Source organism: Galleria mellonella, unplaced genomic scaffold, assembly GCF_026898425.1.
Source record: "Galleria mellonella isolate WM207_F2 unplaced genomic scaffold, CSIRO_AGI_GalMel_v1 utg93, whole genome shotgun sequence".
Classification (NCBI taxonomy): domain Eukaryota; kingdom Metazoa; phylum Arthropoda; class Insecta; order Lepidoptera; family Pyralidae; genus Galleria; species Galleria mellonella.
Genome location: NW_026442176.1, coordinates 1,326,198 through 1,346,310, shown reverse-complemented (window position 1 = coordinate 1,346,310; position 20,113 = coordinate 1,326,198). Strand labels below are relative to the sequence as shown.

The window sequence follows — 20,113 nt, the reverse complement described above, 5'->3', positions numbered from 1 at the left end:
CATTTTTAACGTCTTTGTAATTTGGAGTTTTGGATATTTTATTATAAATACGTACATTATGCAAGTATAATATGTATTTTTATTGTACTCATACATTATATAAATTTATATAAAATATAATAACGTCAAAATAATGACAGATTACGATGGTCAAGGTTCATACTATTATTTCCGTCTATTTTTTAAGTATAAAGGCAACATTTTTATTATGAAACGAACTTATATTTATCAGACCTTTAATAGATTTTGTTCTCATTTATTTTTGACCTAATCTCCGGACATAATCCGTATTCATATTAGCCTGCCTTCGACGTAAACAACATTGTTTTGTTTATAAATGAAAATGTAAGCATACGTAAATTCATTTGTATTCGACGCCGACGTGTATTGAATGAGGACCGAACCGTTCAATACAATACATGTGGACGGGAAAATTGTTTACAACATAATGAATCGGATGGGTGTATAACAGGTGTCCTAAAACGTAAACAGTCTACGACGCGCAATTTCTATATAGAACTTTCCTTTTGTTACGAATAAAGTTCATAATATTTTGTATTACTGTTTGTATTTATAAATAGAATATTTTATTTTTATCAGAGAGAGAGAGACTCTGTACAAAAGTCGTATGATTGGGTATATTTGCATAGTTATGTGTTTCAGTTAAGCCTTCAACCCATGAGCGTCACAGTGTATTCAGTGTTGCTCATATCTGTGGATGACAGTTATCATCAAGTAGTTTGTCAGCTTGCTGATGGTAAGCGATTAGAATAGTACAGCACGCAGTTCTTGAGCATAAAATACACTGTAGACATTATTCCTTGATTACCGTGCTTTATCATATGAAAATTACAATGAAATATAATTACATATAAGTAAATAGAGGATAACACGTAATGGTGGAGGGATAAGCAGCGGCTTCCTTCTTAAAACATTACCAAAAGTCTAACTGCGGATGCCAATCCATCTATCAAGCGTGGGAATCACTGGCAAAACTCCCCAATAAAGGGAGGCATATGTACAGAAGTGGACATTTAACCGCTGATATGATAATGATGAAATAGAGGAAAATAATATCCGAGAATATTTATTCCCTATAGGAATAAATTTTCTATTAAAAAAATACTATTTAATCTATAGATTGAATAGTATTTTTTTAATAGAAAAAGAAATCTATCTGTCAGTTTCAGAAGGAATATCTTAATAGAATACTGGCAATAGAATACTGAATTAATGTCTCATGTATTTGTCACATAGGATAATTTTATTACATAATCGTTGAGAAGTTGATATTTTTCCTTACAAATTTTATATTATAGGTAGATTTTATTACGAAATGTTTTATTTTTGATTATATATATTATTACATTTAACCGTATTTTTTTATTCCCTATATTAAAAAAATACTATTTAATCTATAGATTGAATAGTATTTTTTTAATAGAAAAAGATAGATTGTCAGTTTCAGAAGGAATATCTTAATAGAATACTGGCAATAGAATACTGAATTAATGTCTCATGTATTTGTTACATAGGATAATTTTATTACATAATCGTTGAGAAGTTGATATTTTTCCTTACAAATTTTATATTATAGGTAGATTTTATTACGCAAATGTTTTATTTTTGGAATTTTTATTTTGATATTATTCGGGAAAAATATAAAAACTTTTAAAATATTTCCACATAAGGAAGCGAAAAAGAACAAGTCCTTGACATTTTATTTTTATAAGGTAATGGATATTATGTCAGATTAATTTTAATAATAAAAAAGTTGTGCATTAAATGTGTTATGTAATTAAAGGTGTCTAAATTATTGATTATTTGCTAAGTAGCGTGATTTTATGAGTGAGGGAGATAGTTAGGTTAATACAAGATAATCATAGACGAAATGTACTAGGATTTTTTTGTAAGTCATGTTGTTTATACGTGCTGAATTCTCTTATCTTTATGTAACGATGTAATACCTTTTAACATTTTATCAGGCGGTCTATATCGATGATATTACTATTAATATCGCTACCATATAATTAATTTTTGTTATATATTTTAGTTAAATAAATCATGGGAATATGAAAGTTTGGATGTATTTATCTATTATGATAAAATGTGTCTACACTTTGTCCACTTGTTGCCATGGCACTGGGAATATTGTATAATTATTTTATAATACAAACATAATAGATAGATGGTGCTTAATAGTGTTAAGAAAAAACATACTCGGAAATCTTATTATATTTTTAAAACATAATTTGGCTAGCCGCAATCAATGGCTTTGTACTCGTGATTTGGAACAAAAGTATCTTAATATGGCTCATGTGCTCATCAATTTTCGTCCCAATTAATTTAACATTTATGCATGTTTTTTTTTAATGGGTGATAATATAATGGTAACCTCGCCTGCGCTATCGGTATACGTTGGCGGGGCACCAGTGAGGGATGACAGGTGAGGATGAAAAGGCAGGTCAGTTAGCCCATCGTGATGAATTCCACTAGAATTAATCACGACGGTTTCCAGAGAGAACCGCGTGGAGGTCGACCTGATAGGATATATTGCTAGCAATGGGTCAATTAGACTCCATTACTAACAATCCCTTTCCCCCCAATTTATGCATGGTTGAATGGCAAACATTCAGATATCTTTACAGATATATAAATTTATAATATTAGTGAGATAAAATTAGTAAACTTGGCGACATCACTATTGGGCGTAATTTTTCAGTTGGGCCCGCGCGTCGGCGCGCGGTGACAGCAGGACCGGACTTATTTATGTTTGGCGCCACAGAATACAATTTTATTATGTCGCGGCTCCGCGACGGGAATTGGGCGGTTTTTTTTGGCAGCGCATTTTGAATTTGTATATTTTTCTTGTGACGTTCATGGCACTTAATAAAATTAACGACTATGCACTTTAAGCCTTCATATTTAAAAATAAAAAAGCGTATTTTATTCCACTCATCTGAAAATGATGTTTGAAAATTTGTCAGTTTAAATTAATTGTTGTAATGAAAATTACTTATATTGCATATCCACGTGTTGCATACAGCGATTCTTATTTAAAATATTTACTTTAAAATTCGTCAATAAACATTTTATGTGTTTATATCTTCCTATAATTCTTATTTTTTAATATCATATTTTTCTTTTACGGCAAATGAAAATTTTGTAGATAGTTTACCAAGTACTTAGCTGAAAATATTTACAGTTTAGTAGAGTTATTCATTACATAATTTTTAATGTAGTACGACAAAATACAATTGTTCATTTACATACAATCACTCAAATTGTATATAAAATAATGTATAAATAATGTGTTCATAAGTATTTGCTACACGTGGCGTCATTAAATTGGTTACATATGGCGAATTGATGACGTTCGTTAGTGAATCTCAAAATAATACAATCTGTCTTTCTGTATATGTCCCAATAGCGGGTAACGATGTCACAGCAATCAATTCAGGGCACACAGCATGTGTTCTCACGTGTACCAATTTAGGTGGATAACACGCGCCGTCACTCGCTAGCCGCGGGGGCGGAAATCGCACAGAGAGACGGTGGTATCCCCAAAATGCGTGATAATGCTTGCTGCTCAGTGCACGAGTTAAAACTGTGTAAGTAATTGCATGTTTGAGATAGCTAATTGCTGTTTATGCGGTGTAGGTACTTATTCATCTGTAATATATAGTCTAACATATGTAGTAGCTATGTATTTTAAAACGCTAAGTATGTGAGATAAGTCGTAAGACATATAAAGTTGAAACTCAGTATTCGTAGAGCTAAATTATTTCCGGACGAGTATAATCGATTTTTGTAGAAGCATTTGTAAAGAGGCATTCTTATGTCGGTATTATTCATCTAAAGTACAAATGCATATGACTTTATAAAAGTCTCTTGGTTTAATTTAACTTTTAATTTAAGGTGTAAGTTTGGGTCATTTCATTTCTGATATAAATTGAGGGTCTGAAAAGGTTATAGATTCAATTGCGTGGGATTAAATCGTGGCTCCATTGCAGAGATCATACTACTATGTAAGTGGGTGCTAAGCCTCAGCGTGGGAGGGACACCCCGCGAGAATTTGTACGCAATTTCAGACACCGAGTCGGATCAATACAAATAAATAATAACAAACGCTTGTCTGACTAGTGTAAAATAGCTAATTCGCTGTCATAAGCTAATATAGAACATGGAATATAATGGTATCAACACTTGTCGACCGTTATCGTTGTCAATACGTACCTAATGCGATAAATCGAACGACCTTCGTCTCGATCATGTCTGTTGTTACCGAAGGGAAAATTTTCTGACTCATTTATGTATTTGCGACAATCTCGAAGGTCTCCTCAAGCCTCTCTGGTTTGGTTAAAAGACGCGACCTTCTCGTTAATCGACGAGGCAAGCGCGTTAATTCCCCCGCAGGATATTCGAAGGTTAACTGCAAAGGCCTTGAAACCTTGGTTAGCGTTACATTGCGTCATGACACTGGACGACGAAGAAGGCCACACCGAGGAAGATAAATAAAGAATGCCTTGGTAATTTTGTAAGGGACGTGAAATAGAATGTATATTATTTGGTAGGAATAAAATTTTGGATAGGCAGGTAAAGGTTACAGGTGAAAATATATTATGTTTATTACTTAAATATAAAACGCGTAAACATTCTTGTTTAGCTAATTTTAACAATATTATTAGGAAACTGGATAGGTTATACTTTTTATTAAAGAAAAACAAACAAAGCGATAGTAAACCTACTAAACGATTTCTAAAACACAAATACCTTGTTTCCTGTCTGATATTATTTTTTGTTCTAAATATTCGTTATTATATCTAAGCAGGCAATAAATCTTGTGAATATCTTATGACATCACGAAGTATTACCATATATAGTGCCGTGTGGCCCCGGCATAGAAAGGGTTACCCCTGGGAAAAGATTTCCGTGAGTGTCGTAAGAGGCGACTAAAAGAATTTAATGGTCGAGAGATGGGCAGCAGCGTTCTTCTTTTATTCTTTCATAATAGCACCAAAGCATAACTGCGGTTGTCAACCCACCTGTTAAGCATGGCAACTACTGGCAAATCCCCCTTTTAGGAGGCCTATGTTTTTTTATGCAACTTAGAATGACAAACAAGAAGTGGACAATTAACGGCTGGTATGATGATTAAGATATGTATATTGCTCTAATATATATAAGACTAGGGGGATAATAGATTATTAAAAATGGGGATTAGTATCCCCATTGTCAGCAATACAGGTCTGGTCGATTTCTTTTCGGTTCCCCCTGGAAACTGTCGTATACTATTCCAAGTGATTTCATCACGACAGGCTAACTGACCTACCTTTTCATTATCATCTATCTGGTGCTCTACCAGCGTATACCATTAGCGCCGGGGGGGGGGGGGGGTTACTATTCCGTTATCAACTATTTAAAAAAATATATGTAAGACTTCCCACTTGATGGAAATTGGTAACCATCACTTATAAACTTGAACAACACTATGGATATTACAGAATACACTATGACACGCAGTATGAAAGAAATTTGATGTTTTAACAACATTGTTTAATTGTATCGTATTGTTTTGACAATGCCGATATTTCCGTGATTAGAAATAGAGGTCGTTCGTGGACACGTCATACGAAGCAAATTTTTCTTGGCGTTCGTAACATAAATGATGTTTTCTGGTTAACATGAGTAATAAATACTATTGCATTTTCTTACATTATAGTAAAAGTAAGCTGTATCATTACATAGTATAAATTACAAAGTAGTTATCTGCATCTGGTTATTTCTTCTTTTTGTTTTTTTAAATTACGTAACATATTTGGATGTTTTCATTATTATTCAGATATTTTATCTTACGAAAGACTTTTACTTTTAAACTTGTATTTAAGTAGATATTTCAATGTATTGTAATCACGTAGCTAAAAATAGTAAATTTAATGGCTTACGCTGGGTAAACCTTAAGAGATACATAAACAAATGGGATATTGGCATGGGCTACCGCTTAGTCCATTGGAGTGGAAGTTTTACGACATCAACACTTAATTTTTTTTTTGACATTTTAAACTTTATTTTTCTTCATAAAATAATAATGATACAAATCTGACTAAATTCTATGGACATTATTTTTGGTTTCTAGTTTTTTTTTCTAGTTACATACTCATAATATGTTTTAAAACGCAACATTAAAAAAATTGTCTGTATATTTATTCGAAGTCATAAATTTTTTTTTTTTCAGTTTTAAATATATTAATTATTAAGTTATCAACCTATCTTTAATGGAGACAAAGTTTAGAAATAATATTAGTGTTTTCTAGTGTACATTTCTTGGCTCATAATAAGCTTATTTAAATTGTCTCAAGATACTTGCTTTCGTCGTAATGAGGACAAGAACCTTAGAAGTCATCGCTCTACAATCGAGAAATTTCGGCGACGACATAAATGTTAAATGAGTAGAAATTTGATTATTTTTCTAATTAACTTCAAACTTAAATTAATAAAAAAAATGGAGGAAGAATGTTAAAGATTTAAAAGTATCAGCGTCAGCTGAAAATGACTTTAATTATTTAAATTTTCAGAACATTATACACAAGTTTGTTATAGAATGTGTTTCCAATGATACAAAAAATGTAAAGAAAATTTTTTTGGACTATAAATCCGTCGTGGACTCATAAAACTGAAAAATTTATAATAGTTGACTACGTGAAGCACAATAAGAGTAGGGACAGGAAACAGCCGATGGACAGACTATAGCTATACGAAATAACACCAAAAGGGATCTAATTGGGCTTTGATTTGGCACAAGGAGAGAAAAGATCACAACGCTCAGCTTTAAGGAATTGAATAAAAGAAGAAGCATAGAGTAATTTTTTATTAGATTTATTTCGGAACCAGTAAATTAAGCTAATTTAGCAGAAAGGTAAGTAGTATGAGATGTAGATGTATATAAAGTTACAAAATTAATTATCATACTGATCAAACCACGTTTAACACCAAAAGTTATTGACTTCTTGAATTAATAGGTACCGTATAGGCTATAAACGAGAAGCCATTTGTATTTATGTGTAGACAAACAGGTAATTACCCTTCAGTTCTCAAGTTCGTAAATTCAAATCACTAAGTCTACAATTAAGTTGTTTGATGTTCCTAACAAACGCTATACTTGACCCATGATGAACTACGACCGAGTCACCTGAATGAACTTGTTCACTTTCATATGATTTAAAACTAAAATAGGCATATTGAGTATTTATTTATGTGCTGCGTTCGACAATGATATATTTTTTCTGATTAAAAAACAAAACGAAAAGTTATACTTTGAACATTTGTTATGTTATTGATGCCAAAGCCTAGTATACAACTGCACCTTAGTAAGTCAAGCCACAAAATAATTTAAAAATAGAGAGTCCAGAGAGGTAGGTTCTTTTTGAATATAGGTACATTATATTCATAGATGATATATCACAAAGTGTGGTCTTGTACTTAGTGTGATTGTTATATTATCTATTTATTAAATATAGCAACTACAATAAAACCACAACTGAATACACAATCAGATTAATTGCATCATAGTCCTAAAGCAGAGATATTCGGTGTTATAAGAAACCAGACGAGGAACATCTGGCAGTACAAACTTGAAGTTGAAATATAAGCATTTCTTTTATAAAATAAGAATGGATTGTGAAGGTTTGATCAATATTATTTCGAATGTTTACAAATTCCCGTACACTTGACCTCCGTTCCATAGTGGTGCAGGCACGCAATGGGGTGTTGATGTGAAACTCACTGGTTCGAGGTGATAACGACTGCGTTTCATACTTCATATTTTGTTTTACGATCAATAACATATTGTAATAAAGAGTTCCAAGGTGTAATAATTCGTAAGTGTGCGTACGCGCACGCGTTGATACACATGTATGTATGTATGTACACATGTTCTCTGTATACTAGTCTGTCTTTCGGTTTTTAGGTCTATATTTTAATATACATATGTAGATATTATATAATAAAATTTTGATTATAATTATAATTAGTTTTAAGAAAAATATATGAATTTTTTTTTAAATGTAACTAGGTACAATGTTACGTAGTGAATTTGCTCATTGAGAATGAAACCCGTCCATACAAATAAGTTTGGGGAAAAATACAATTTTGATAAAGAAGCCACGTAGAAGAAAAAAAAAACAATATTGCATTTAACAGGAGTCGATGACCTTACACGAATCCTTTGATGATAGCGATATTTTTAGCAAATCGTGTGTAGGTACAAAGTAATAAATATACCTTGGAAACGTTTTCTTTTGAGTGGAATACAATTTAATACAAAACAATAATATAAATTTGCATAAATTTTGTTTTTATTATTATTAAATAATGGAATAATACTTTTTAAAAAATATTCAATAATTTTGTTATTCAGTAAATTGTTTGCAGAACACATTTGAGCGGGCAAAATTAATAATGAAAGCAGTTACTGGCTACATTTACTGGCTACTTTACAAAATATTTCCGTACAGCACTGTACAAATATGTAAACAATGGAATGTTTAAATTACATATACGCAGTTTATATTCTGACAAAGTTCATCTGTTAATGTCGGTATTTGTTTAAACTTGACCTATTTACACCTAACAATAATCTTTTAACCCAGTTATGAAACTTGCCCAATGTTTGGCTGACTCACAAGAGGTTACAATCCCAATATAAAATTAGGGTAATGAGAATTTTCAAGTGCATAATTTGTATGTACAAAAGTCGTTTTCATTTCGTCGTCCTTCGCCTATATGTACAATATGAATAAATGGTTCTAATTAAATAGCTGAGCACGCAGACTCAAATTAATATTAGGTAGTTAAACAACAAAGTTAATATACGGGTGCGTGGGATGGAAGCAGCTACCCGAAAAATTTCTTGGGACATTTTTATAAATTTACTTTGCTCCAAGATAAAATGTAAATATTTAGCCATGTAAGAACGTTGCGATATATTCAAACAAAGGTAAATACGATATTAATATGCATTCAATTGAAGTGGAATACTTGATTAAATAATATTTATTTAAGTCGATAACAATTGTATTGATGATAAACAAAATTTTACTTTTTAATTTTTTAGTAAGACAACGTACGCTTAGTAAAACTTTAAATAGCGAACATGGACTAAGTATGTCCGTTAAAGATAGTAAATGTAAATAAGTTTTTACATTACGACTATTGCTAAATGCCTCTTCTGAGTGTAAATTCATATTATTAGATTACATAGTTAAAAATAGCCGAAATAAAATTCTAATAATTTCCGCATGTCTGTTTATCTACACTCCTCGCAAAAATTAAGGGAACATTTTTATTTCAGTGAAAAATAATCGTACAGGAAATTTAAAAAAAGGGTTTTGAAGCTTGAAAAGTCTAGTTTTCAATTTCCGCATGTCTGTTTATCTATTCGTTGATCATATAAATAGATATGTATAGGACCTTCTATGACCTTCATAAAACTCAAGAAATATATCAGTTGAAATTCATTCTGTCTCTCTCTACGAGTATTACCACATCAAATGGAAAATTAACAGACTAGTGTGAATGGATTATAGCTAAAACAAACCATCGCGTCGCTAAGAGGATATTTAGATTATATATCAAAGAAGAACCAAATCGTTGATTTTAACAGATGCCAGCAATATCACAGGTAAACAGCCGCCGACAAATCGAAACTTTCCAATAGAAGTGATTGAAACCTATTTAAAACTGAAACTTATTTTAACAATTTAATTACAGGAACTATCATTAACTTTCAATTCACTAGGATTAAATAATTTTACATTGCCAATACAACAGATGTTTTTTGTTTATAGGCCGTAAATTTTTCGTCTGTTTGACACGTGTAAGTGATGTTTAACCTAAAAACGAGAACTTCTTGTTAAGAATGATTGTTTAAATAAACAAAGTGTAGCAAAATTAAACAAAATATAGGTTCCTTATAGTAACTATCTAGTTACCAATCTGAGAGACAAATTGATAAAACATTTTGTTTGAATAATGTTGCCATCGTTAATTTTTAATCAATAATAAACCGCAAAAAAATAAACAGTGACCACTGAGTAGGTATGACTACAGGTTTAACTTACGTAAAATTAAGTAACGTAAGTTAAACCAGTAATTATTACATTAAAATATAATGTGTACTTACCAAACTAAGTAATCAATCAATCATAATAAAAAACACCGTTGTTTTCCGATTATGTCGAGATTTTTCGTAGACACATTTAATTGAAAATATATGAATTTAGAACGCGGAATCATGTGTCTATAAGTAGATTTCGCCTCGCGAGCCGCTTTTTGTCTTCCGCAATGAAGAACGGTAGCTTTAAACGTTACAAAACTAATGTAAGGCCAACACGGGAATAAATTAGAATCCATTAGATTGCATAAATAATTATTAAAATCGGTTCAGGATTAGCATCGTAATTGCATTACAAGAAAAGAAAAATACAATGAACGGACAACTTTTTTTTGGAAGCCTCATAAAAAAGCGGAAGGTGCACTATTTAAATATTAAATAAATATTTGTTTGTTTCATGATCACTGCTCTACTAGTTTTTAATTTAGCCAATATGTAATAGATTGATTAAAGAGAAAAAGCTTTTTAGGCGATTTTTTAATTACACTTTCTTTTTTTATCGAAAGGGTTTAACGTTATTCTGGTTTTTTTTTTTATTATTATTGTCAATATTAACGTCAAGTTTTTTCATTTGTGTAAAACAATCAGTGGCGATGAGTTTTTTTTATTATAATATTTGCAACTGAATACCAGATGCATTTTTTACATATTTGTCGCATAGATTGAAATCGCAGCCGCTCGTTTCGAATATAAAGTCGGATGCTTCGCATAGTTGGCACGATGAGGAGCAACGGACTTGCTGATCGGTGAATGGACCGAGCTATGCGACTATATATGAAACGTCCAACAAGTTCTATGACAATAGATGCTGAGTTTGCGCCCTTTTTGTGTTATAACAAAATGACAATGAAAAGAGACGTTATTGAACTAATAATGTGATAAAGTTCCCAGAAATCAAACTACAACATGTACTTTTGAATGGATGCCATATTTATTTTACACTCTCATCATATAGCACTTAATCCCATAGTGGCATTCTATTTATAAAAAAAAAAAAAAACATTAAGATGCTTAGGCTACAAGTCATGGAGTTGGTCATTGAAAATTTTGTGCATATGCTTGAAGGACAACTATTAGTACGTATCTATCAGTTATTTAGAAAATACCCATAATAGAAACAGATTTATTTACAGCGAGACAAATTACCTACCTGGAAAAGTACTTTACCAATTATTTATAAAGGTACCCCTCCTGTCAGGCTTTATTTTGTTACCGCTTTGTGTAAATGAGAATAAATAGACGTTTATTTGCATGCATAATCCTCGGGTATCTACATTGCTTTTGCCGTTACAAAATTCATCATTAGTAATATGTCTGAGTATTTTAATAAAAGGTACATTTGGTAGATATTATTATATAATGTTTAATAAATCCATATTATGTTCCTTTTAGAATTTTGAGAAAATCTGTTTTAGTGCTAATTTGTATTATTATAAGGAAAAATATTGCATATATATATTATATATATATTAACTATGCCTATAAGATTAAACGTAAAGTTCAATTGTTACTTCTTTCTAAATAGTTTAATTGTAAGAAAAAGTCCATGGGCAAAATCTCTGTTTCGCTATTAGTTGAAAAATAAAATAAAAATCCTCATTTCCCTTATGGTGGCTTATTAAAGTATATTAGACATAATTAGCTAAGTACAGAATAACTCACTCAAACTACAGAGTTCGAAGTATACCGGAGTGTGTGGTATCCGCCCAAGAATATGTTTAATTTTATGTTTCATACATACATATGAAGCGTCTACCACCTACTTGTATTATATGAGTATCCGCATGATTCAGTGAATAATGCATTTAGAACTTTAGATAGTCTATTTTGTACAGAGTCAATATGAGAATGTCGATAATTTGATTTTAGTTTATTAAAGATAATTTTTTAGATCATGATTTATCTCAAGTCATTCATTGGGATCGATTATTATATGTTATTAAACAAAGTTCTTTCTAAAATAAAATTTTTATTTAACAGTTTAATAAACTCTATTGATTAATAAATTAAAATTAGTTCGTAGTCAATTTTATTAAAAAATCCTTAATTAATACTAAACATAGAATGATTTAATTGTGATAATTGTAGAGCAGTATATTGCTTTAGATTCAATGTCATTGACATTTCCATTTATGTTAAAAAAATGTACATTTCATTAAATTAATCACAATTTGTAAAGGCTCGCGGATAATCCGCCGGTAGTCCAATGAAGGTTACATTGATAAACGAGTATGTTTTAGGAAGATTATTGGCGAGCGCGCGAGAACGTTTTACGTGACTGTTAATAAACCGACGTACTTAACTGTTGCCGAGTAGAAAATGTCTCATTCAGATGAACGGAAAGTTGGATTAATACATCTGTTATTTTTGTGAATGTAAATATGATAATGGAATTGTAACTCCGCCTACGCTATGGTATATTCTGGCGGGGTACCAGTAGGGATAATAGGTGAGAGTGAAATCCGATTAGTTGGCGTGATGGATTTACCAGGAATTAACCACGATGGTTTCCAAGGAGACCGCATGAAGGTCGCCGGATAGGGTTATTGCTTGTAATGGCACCATTAGTCCCTTTTATTAACGAGCCGGTCCCCCCATAACGTGTTGTACAGTAATTACAACACTTCAAATGGTAATTATCACGATAGTAACTTCTAATCTAATCGGTGTAAATCGAGACATTAATAAGATGATCTTTATTTAAACGCTGCTCTAAGTATTTGCGAATGTTTGAAATCTTTGATCGTGGTTCAGCAAATTTTAAGTTTAATTAACTTTGAATATCGCTAAGAGTCATTTACCTATTCTATTGGATAATCCTTTTTAATTATGTCTGGCTGGTCTTTTTAAGACAGTCGTGAATATGTGCATATTCGTATATTACGAGTTAATTTATTGCCTGCTATTTTTTATAATATGTCTTATAATAGATATTATTAATTGACAATTGCGTTGCTGTATTGGGTAATTTATTGTACATTTTTATTTTTAGATATATGCCTTGTTTCATAGTTTTTGTTAGTCGTGTTCTTGGCAATTTCAATTTGTCTTTATTTCTCGTGGCGTAACTATGAATGGCTGAATTTTTACGAAGAGTACGAGTAAGAGATTAGTAATATATAGTATTAGAACGTTAATCTTTTTAGAAGTAAATAAAATAACATGAATGCATTTAATACTATTACTGACACATCTAAACTGCCATGTGGTCTTGGCATAGAATAAGTCACCCCTTCCTTTCCTGTATGTATCGTAAGAGGCGCCTAAGGAAAAGATAAAAAAGGCTAAGCGAACCAAAGTCTAACTGCGGTTGTCAAGTCGCTTGCCAAGCGTGGCTACAACTGGCAAAATTCCTCTTATGGGGAAGGCAGCAGTGAACAGTTAAGAGCTGAATAGATACACCTACACTATTCGTTTCCTAAATTAAACGTAAAACCTATTACTTGATATGCCATATGAGACAAACCCCTACAGATGTATTAAATCTTCATTGTACAATTATTTAAAAAGTGTTTTACATTTTTTATATAATAATGAAAAATATATTAAATTAAAGTAAACTTTGTCACGTCAACTTTTTGAAACAAGATTATATCTTTTTATTTTTGCCTGCAGGTTTAATCTAAATATCGTGGAATAATCTCACGACAAGAAGGAATAAGTAGGCTATCTGCACTTGGCAGGAACCTAAAACAACTTGTTACTTGTTAAAAGATTTTATTCACGAGTAAAAGTGGATGACAGTTTTGTTTGAAGGCGAAGTTTTCGTTTATAAATAGATACTGTCATTATCAACTTTATATAGTTAGATGTTGATATAATGTTATATAGTATAAATCTAGACATTCAGCAGTCTATCAAGTTCAAGCCAAGAGCTAAGGCCCTTTTTAACATTTATATTTTTGATGGGATATTGAATATATCACTGTCAGTTCTTTTATTAATATCTTATTAGAATAAAATATACTGTTATGTTGTTAAGTACAGTACTTGGGAATAGTTAAAGGGATATAGCATTTTTTATAGATTCGTAAGAGTCCAAGTGAGGTTATAACAGGGGGTTTAATCATGCTTAAAATGGAAAAAGGATTTACATTAACAAAAAGGATTACATACACGCAGACAGATAAACATACATGCATATTATAGCACTTTTTATTTTGGGCAAAATTGCAGATTTGAAATTATAGCAGATTAAAAAAAAAGGTGAATAAATTTTTAGATTAAAAATACATAGCTATGTAAATCAATAAAGCATTATATTGCTCGACTGATTATATTTTATCAATTTTATTAAGAGCCTTTTTTATATACCTATTTTCATTTCAATGAATTAAGAAACTGCTCTGTGGAACTTGGATCCCATTTAGTGAGTGCGATTCCATTGCACTCTCATCATTATATTGAAAGATAGGTACATACTAAGATTTAGACTTTGGAAAATATTTAATTATATATTAATTGTTCTTAGTTTAATGTAAAAATAAATGCTATCTTCGAATTTTTAGTTGACATTAATTTAGTTACTATAACTTAAACGAGGTATTAATGATTTAACCGTTATTGTAAGTTAAAGTAGGCGTCGTAGTTATTCAGGTTTCTTTACGTAATAAAAAACTATAAAATAATGCGACACTATAATATAACAAAGAAGAAGTATTGTAGTTTATAATGCGATAAGGCTCTCTCAAAAACTTTTAGCTCTATGACTAGATATTTCTTTCCAGAACAAAGAGCAGAGGTACCTACTTGCATAAAACTACTATATTATCTAAAGTATGTTTCAGAAACCACGGATAAGCTGTTATTAAATATTTTGACAGGTAGCTTGATTAATATAAAATTAATGAGAAGAAAAAATAATTTATTTAAAATTAATCTAAAAATAAATGTAAAAGAAACTACCTTTCAATTTTTGTATATTATGGTTTAGCTCACATGTCGAGAAACAATTTAAATGTATACGGAATCCCGTCAAATCTGACAAGTACGTTGATTGTATACCAAATTGTCTAATATCATTTTTTGTTTAGGCATTATTTATTTTACATTAATACAATGTACGTTAAAATTATTAAATATTTAAATAATATAATATTTATTAAATAGTATAGTATAATAAATTATTTTATCTTTTGAGAGGTCTTAAATAATTCGACACAAATTATCGTATCACATAAAAGGAAAAAGTTGCAAGTGGGCTACATATTGGTATGTACGTATTATAGTAGATAGAGCCTTAAATTAGGTCATGCAAGCATGCAGCTAAGTATGAAAATTCAGTTAAAGGTATATCTATCATGTTAATTATTAATGCAGATTGGTAAACCACTATGTATTCAGTATAATTATTAAAATTCCGTTATATACCAAATATTTTTATTTGATCCTTACGTTTATGATAATTATTTTAAAAAATCAAATGTTATTTATGATACTCTGTGGAGTAGATCTGTGTCCCACAATGGACAATTAACGGCTGAAATTATGGTCATGAAGATTATATGATATAATTGTTTACCAGTAGAGATGATATTGATCAGGCGTGATAATTATAACTATGTAATGAAATTAAATAAAGGAAAATATTACAGACGAAACATTTAAGCAAGTAAATGCATTTAAAAAGAACAATATACCAATAGAATTTGAATCCATTGCCGATTTTAATTCACATGAAATACTCAATGAGAATATAATGATAGAACTCACCTGTGTTTTAGAAAACCAAACGGATACAGCAGCTACAATCAGCAGGTAAACAATGACACCCGAAAGAGAATTGTCACAACACGTGTCCTTTATCACTGTCCTTTAGAATGTTTCAGATCAAGATATGGATAATGTTCAGATATATTTCACAGGACCAACGTTTTGCTCGATGGAGCTTTCACGAGCGACTGGGCGACGCGCAGCCGTACCATCCTATATATACGACGTTGTATTGCTACGAGCCGCCCGCCTTCCTCGAGTTTTATGCAAAAATATCGAAGGAATTCAGCGCCCAATTCTCGCTGTCATTGCTTTACCGACACAATGGGATCGTTGATCTCGGTCCATCTGCATCCAGCGACAGCTGACCAGTTTCTTAAACGTTTATGACCGGATTACGAATCGTTTGTATTTGTCACCTGACCATATATGGACGAAGATGTTTGCTCCCATTAGATTAATTAGAACACGAATTATGAATATGACATACAGTAAAACTTCAAAAGAAATTATTATGAGTATTTTTCTTACCTTGCAGGAAGAGCATTAGCTCAAAAATAGGGAACTAGGTTAAGTGTATAGTACAAACGTTATTATATTTTATAACAGTACGTAGCCATTGTAAAAATGTCTTTTTCATATACCCATATGAATTACGACTACTAATAAATGGCAAATAAAATTGTAAATGTGCAATTAAAGAAAATAACAATAAATTATGTGACATAAATTTATAGACTTATTAAATTGCCCGAGGAATATTACTTTGAGATTACAGTAGAACGTAGAATACGGTACCTAAATTATTTAATAAAAAAAAACTGGGAATTTGATCGAGATTGTAACACTCATGTGTTAAGTTTACAGATCACAGAAACGTCCAAGGTAATTACAGTGATTCTGGCCAAAAAAACCAGATCAAGGATACTATGAATACTTCTTCAAACAACATTGGATTTCTCGAATTACTTATTTTTATTGTTATTGGTTTATCCGCGCCATTTATTACGAGGTGCCGATTACTGAAGTTATGATTGCATTTTACGAGTTACGGATTTATTCTTTGCCGTCGCATACATTTTGGCAGATTCCACTCACTCATTCATTTCTATTCAATTTGTCGTATAAATTTATGACGCAATTGTTATTATAACCAATAGGAGTATCGGAAATGATAATTTTGATTCTAATAATGCATATTATAATGATAATGATATTACAAGTATTGAAAATGTAAATATAACATATAATGTAATTCTAACAGATGTTGCTAATCATATAATAGTTGATATAATTTAATCGAAGGCAAATTGTGTACAGGAATTACTCATTTATGGATCTTGAAATGTGATTACATTCATATATAGATTTTTGTTTATACACACACCACATGGAGTTTAAAGTTCCGAAAATTGTCTGTGTGATTTTTAGTAGAAAAGATAGATATAGTGATTATAATATATACATTTTGAGTATAATTTTCCTTGTTCAATTTTTAACTCGTTTCGGGAGGAAGGAGGTGTAAAGGAAACTATTCTTAAATTGAATGTATTTTTTGCATGTATATTGAATATAATCGTCAATGGTTAACTCTTTTAATTATACTTTTATAATCCCATTTTGATCCCATACTATTTTAGTCAAATTTGAAGTTTTAATAAAAAAATATCTAAAACTATTATTTGAAGTCTTAATGATTTCAAAATAATAATTTCGGACATTTTGATTCACGATCGTATAGTTATTTAGAATAAAAAGCTAAAGTAATTATTATTTAATACTTTGTTTTGATTTTTAAAGTAATGGCTGGGTGTATCATAAAGTATCATAATATAGGTTAGTACTGAATGAAATAACGAGTAAATACAACTTGTTCTACTAACACAGATGTTGACCTCATTTAGGAATAAAATATATTTTAAATTGATATCGTTTCCACGCATAACTATTTATTATTGATATGGTTTATTGTATTGTATTGTAAAAATCTTTATTGTACATAAGTCAGATTAAATACTAGTAAATGATTTAGTATACAATGGCGGACTTATCCCATAAAGGGATCTCTTACAGTCAACCTTTGAGAAGCTGAAAGAAAACTGTAGAATGTATAAGGGTAATAACCGTACAATTAAAGATAAACTAAATAATACCCAGTAAAAAAAAAAAAAAATTGAATATATAACACAATAAAAACAGCTCTATATACCTACATATGTAAATAATAAAAGTAAATTAATAATAATATAACATTAATAAATAAAAACTTATACACATACACATACATATATACACATATACACACATACATATACATATACATATATATATATACATATATATACATACATACACATACATATATACACTCCTACATACACATACATATACACATACATATACATACATGTATACATAATAAATACATATATTCACAATTGGCTCAATGAAGAGGGATTTTCAAAATAAAATTTTATGATACCTGCTTTAAAAGATTTCAGCGACTGTGCCATCTTTAAGTTATTAAAGTGAATTCCAGAGACGCAGCATGTACAGTAAATGACATGGCATAGCTTTGAGTATTAAAACAAGGCAAATCTATAATGAAGTCATTACTGCATCTCAGGCGAACATCAATTTCAAATTTGAATCTTTCCTGAAGGTAATGTGGACATGTTGGATTAAAAAGGATATTGAAAAGAAGAGTAAGAATGTGGACATTTCTCCGTAGCCTGATAGGAAGCCATTTGAGTTGACGGTTGATATGTGGTCATACTTTCGAAGGTTATAGATGTATCTAATACATTGACAGTCGCTCAAGTTTATCAAGAAGCTCCTGTGTGGGATCTAGGTAGGCAACATCAGCATAGTCTAGAAGAGGAAGAAGAAGAGATTGAGCCAGTAAAAGTCTAGTTCCTAAAGGGAGGAAGTTCTGCAGTTTATCATTAGAGTTTTTTTTTTATACAACTTAGGCATATAGCAAACATGCTGACGGCCCACCTGATGGAAAGTTTATTAGACACATACCATTAACAGAGTGTTTCACCCATGATTTATTCCTGAGGACATCAATATTCATATATCATTCAAAAAACACAGCTATGCAAACACAACTGCTTTACGGTTGAAATACGAATGGGACAGAGGTACCCAAGCAACCGACTTTTGTACAAAGTCTCCCTCTAGTAAAGTTTATTCACATATTATGTTTTGATTTATTGCATCAATATTCATAATCATAAAAAAATCTAAGGGAGAAATTATAGAGTACAAATGCATAACACCTCAGTCCTCAGAAATGGTCACTTATGAAGAGTATCATAGGCGACACAGTATACTCTGTTATGTCAACGGTACTGTTCATGTTCGTCAATAGGTGACGGTTACTATTCTCCATTAGGTAGGCTGTCAGTTTGCCATTCTAAGCTGCATAAAAATAACACCTATAAAATATTGATTACATTTGATGGTGGTTAGGATGTTAAACAATCCTAAGCAGTAATATTATAAACAGCTAAATTGAGTTGGTGTACACTTATATATACCCTCTATTTCTTTTACAGATTTCTTACCATAACTGAAGGTCAGCCTTTCAAATTCATCTTTTTTTGTTTACAGTAAGGATGGTGACAGATATATCCCTACAGATAGATCATATTCTAGAGTCCATTTTAATGGAATTTAATGAAAATGTTAGCAAACGAATAATTGTTCCGAAAATAAGATAATGTGTTGATGTCCAATAGTCAAAAACCAGCGGTATCAGTAGTAGAAAATTTATTTATGATAATTTGTGTAAATGCTCATTTTGTTTGTTACTAATTTCACGTAGAAAGTGTTTCTGTTATAATTTCAATAAAGCTTGGTTATAATTTTAATAAGTTGTATTAAAACAGCTTATACCTAACGTTTATTTGACAAGGTTAGCATGTGATCCCGGCATAGAACGGGCCAACCATTTCTTTCTCGCGGATCTCGTAAGAGACGGTTAAGCGAATTTAGTGGTCGAGGGATGGGCAGCAGTGTCCCTATTAAAACGCCACCGAAGCCTAACTGAACTTGCCAATCCACTTGTAAAGCGTGGCAACTATTGGCAAAATTTCGCAAGGGCTACGTTTAGCAGTGGTCAGTTACGGTTGATATGTAGAAACATAAAGTTTGTGTGAGCCAAATTCACGCGTATGAAGCCGCGGTATAAAGTCAGACAATTAAAACCGTTTGAAGTTGTTA

General features: G+C 31.0%; 1 protein-coding gene across 1 annotated transcript in view; it reads right to left on the bottom strand.

Annotated features, from left to right (window-relative positions):
* Positions 1-16,085, bottom strand: part of LOC113516885 (ras-related and estrogen-regulated growth inhibitor-like) — a 29,427-nt gene extending 13,342 nt beyond the window's left edge. Inside the window, exon 1 of the mRNA XM_026901375.3 lies at positions 15,884-16,085. The gene's annotated coding sequence lies outside the window, so the exon portion shown is untranslated. The remainder of the gene's footprint in view (positions 1-15,883) is intronic.
* Positions 16,086-20,113: the final 4,028 nt, after the last annotated feature.